We start from the raw sequence: 3726 nt of genomic DNA on the forward strand, positions 1-3726 counted from the left end.
CGGACGGAAATAGCGGCTACAGCGCTATCAAAGCGAGAGCCATACATTAGAGTGTTCCCTTTAAAAGTAATTAGTTAAAAGTTAATAGTGAACATTTGTTAATTAGTTGTATGTGCGTTTCCATTTGTTATGCTAATAATTTCTATATCTGAATAATCCAGCTCGAGGACAAAAATTATGCTGTATACCACATGCTATATATTTTTTTAAATTCCACAAGACTAAAAAATGATCACCCGGTATACGCCTAGCAAATCACAGTTAATGAGGTTCCGAACGGCACATTGGCTGTAACCTCTTGTTTGAACACAGAATAACTGTTCTTTTCTTTATGATGCCACCGATGTGAAAGTTTCTTGCCCTTCTATGGCCATTTAGTTTTATTTGCGAAAGAAGCTCGGGCTAAACGCAACAACGAGACTGCGCATATGTCAGCTTGTAGTAACGGATGGAGCGTGCTTGTAGTTCATTAGATTACTTCGGAGTCCCTCATTGTTCCTCTGTTATGAGGGTAACACTACACGTGTTGTCTATTGCGTGTTAGTGCCCACGGAAATGTGATATTAAACACATGCTCAAGTTTTTTCTAAACCCATTTGCTGCCGAAATTGCCGTGCTGTGTGCTGTGCTGTGTGCTGTGTTTCACGAGTGCTGTGTTCTCTTCCTCCGACCAGCGACCCCATTTGTACATGCATTTAAAAAATTGAAACTTCGTGAGCTGCTTCGGTACACGTGCTCTTGCGTGTTGATCTTGCACGCGCGCATGCGCAAACTTCAGAACTGTCGTCACAACGTCGTTTCCTCCATTCCTCGTTTGCAACCTTCACGACCGTTGAAGCACACCTACGAATTATCAGATGAGGAACGGCTGGCGCCGTTCAACAGGCACCTACATCTCCTTGAACAGATGCAGGTAACGACAAATAGTAAACAAAAATGCGCAGGACGCTCAAGTTTCGCTTTTAAGAGTGGAACGCGATAGCGTGCAAGGACCCCTTACGGCTTTTCATGCTTCCCGGCAACTGCAGCTTATGTAACCGTAACGTTTACCGGGAAACTCTCGCTACGAACGCTATGCACGAAGGCGAGCTCTCTGGTAGAAACGCGGCCTCTTGCGTGGGTCGATGCGCTGCTATTGTTTCGCACTTTTAATATTTCATTCTGAGAAGAGCCAACGTAAAGGATATGTGCTGTCGGCGTTTTTTCCTATTACATTTGTTTGTGGGCTGCCGTTCTCAAAATTCCGAGGAGTAACTTTTTAAAGAACGAAGGACAACCTGTGAGCAACTTTTTGTGGTGGCAGAGTGGTTGGGTCTGCGAGGTTCGGACTTTAGTAGGAAATCATTTTTGCCGAAGCGACGGCCAACGCCGACGCTGGACGCCGATACAGGGTTTTCTGCGACGCGGGCTCCTCAACGCTATCGCGTTAAAAGAAATCGCGTTTCGGCCACTGAGATGAGGAAGAGTATTAAACGAGTCCTCGGCATCCCCATGATGACCAGCACGGAGAAGTTGATGCAACTCGGGGTCCACAACACCCTCAACGAAGTGGTCGAAGCGCAGAAAGCGGCACAGATCGTTCGCTATAGCTACCACCAAGGCCGGCCGCCGAATACTCGAGATGGCGGGTCTGGCAGCCATGGCCGAGAAGTCGTGCGCCGTCCCGCTTTGCCAGGGTGAATGGGAAGCCTTTCGAGTCTCCCCGTTCCCGAGGAATGTTCATCCACAACACAACGAGGCCCGGCGCGCAGCCAGAGCCCGAGCACTCATCAAGACTGCTCTGCAGAAGCCAGAGCTCGCGTCCTTTGTCGACGCGGCGCGGTATCCCGGATCAAACTCGTACGTGGCCACGGTGGTTGACCCTCAGGGCAAGATATCCTGAATGTGGCCTCTATCCAATGCTCGACAGTGTCCGTCGCAGAGCAAGTCGCAGTGGCGCTGGCTCTGTGCAAACCTGGGCGCACGCAGATCTTCACGGACTCCAGGTCGGCGGCGATGGCCTTTCTCGCCGGCTCGGTCTCTGCCGAGGCTGCGGCAGTGCTGAGGACCCGCAAGACAAGCACGGCCCGTCACGTCATCACTTGGTTCCCGGCTCACATGGGCCGGAACGTCTCCCCCGGCTCGATCAACCCTAATGAGCTGGCCCACGACCAGGCGCGAGGTCTCGTCAACCGCGCCAGTCCGAGGGGCCCGGCTTCGCAGGGGATCGACCGAACCACGGACCCGCTGCTTACTTTCCACGAGATCACTTGTCATTACCAACCAGCTGGGATGCAGGCAGTATCTAGCTGCTCACCCGAAGCTAGGCAGACCCCAGGCCTCGGTGCTGAGAATGCTGCAGATGGGCTCCTTCCCGTCTCGATCAAGGCTTAGCCACTACACTCCGGGTATGGATCCCCGCTGCCCAGACTGCGGCGAGGAATGGTCCACCTTGAACCACATGCTGTGGCAATGTTCTGCGTTGCGCCACTCGCCTTTCAACCGGCAAGAAGACTGGGATGAAGCCGTCAAGAGCGACGACCTTCCAGTCCAGCTTCGGGCTGTCCAAAGGGCCTGCGACAGGGCTGAAGATCACGGTCTTCCGCCCCCGGCGCGGGTGCGGCCCGCGACTACGACAACTTAGTCCCTTAGGACCAATTAATGTTTCCTGTCTGTCTGTCTGCCACTGCGAAGTCCTGACGCAGTTCGAGGACGAATATGCGAGTGTTTTGCTGCAAAACAATAAAGTCTGTGTCTTACCAGTACTCACCTACGGGGCAGAAACCTGGAGGCTTACGAAAAGGGTTCTACTTAAATTGAGGACGACGCAACGAGCTATGGAAAGAAGAATGATGGGTGTAACGTTAAGGGATAAGAAAAGAGCAGATTGGGTAGGGAATAAACGCGAGTTACTGACATCTTAGTTGAAATCAAGAAAAAAAAAATGGGGGCATGGGCAGGACATGTAATGAGGAGGGAAGATAACCGATGGTCATTAAGGGTTTCGGACTGGATTCCTAGAGAAGGGAGGCGTAGCAGGGGGCGGCAGAGAGCTAGGTGGGCGGATCAGATAAAAAAGTTTGCAGGGACAACATGGCCACAATTAGCACATGACCGGGGTAGTTGGCGAAGTATGGGATAGGCATTTACCCTGCAGTGGGCGTAGCCAGGCTGATGATGAATAAAAACGAAACGGAAGGCGTGAGTACATTTCCTAACTGTTACTCAGCACGCTGTATATATAGACTGTCTCGATGCGTTCCGCGCTTCGAAGATTCCAGCCAGGAACACCGCGTATCGGAGCGCGCTTCCTCCTCCCGCCGAGAAAACGCGCTGGCGCGGCGTCAGCGTTTGGAAGGTTTCGGCTCCAACTTGCGCAAGATGATATTTACTTTTCCCGGGCTATTTTATTCCGTTGGCGCGGTGCGATGACACGAGAGATAAATGAGGCATGCGAGCACGATACGATTTTTTGCTTTGTGTTTTTTGTGAAGGCAGGTTGTGGGTTTGTGTGTGTGTGTGTTTCCTCTTCTTGTTCTTCTTTTTCTTCTTCTTCTTCGAGTGTAATTTCTTCGCACTAAATGTGGAACGCAAGCTGAGCGTTTGGTTCCCTCCCCCCCCCCCCAAAAAAAAATATGAATAAAGCAAATGAAATCTGAGCATGTTTTCGCCAAGCACAAGTAGCTACATGGACCTGCGGCCTTTTAAAGGGCCCCTCACCAGGTCTGGCCATTTTGAGCTGACAAG

The sequence above is a fragment of the Dermacentor variabilis genome, chromosome 8 (assembly GCF_050947875.1).
Source record: "Dermacentor variabilis isolate Ectoservices chromosome 8, ASM5094787v1, whole genome shotgun sequence".
Taxonomy (NCBI): Eukaryota; Metazoa; Arthropoda; class Arachnida; order Ixodida; family Ixodidae; genus Dermacentor; species Dermacentor variabilis.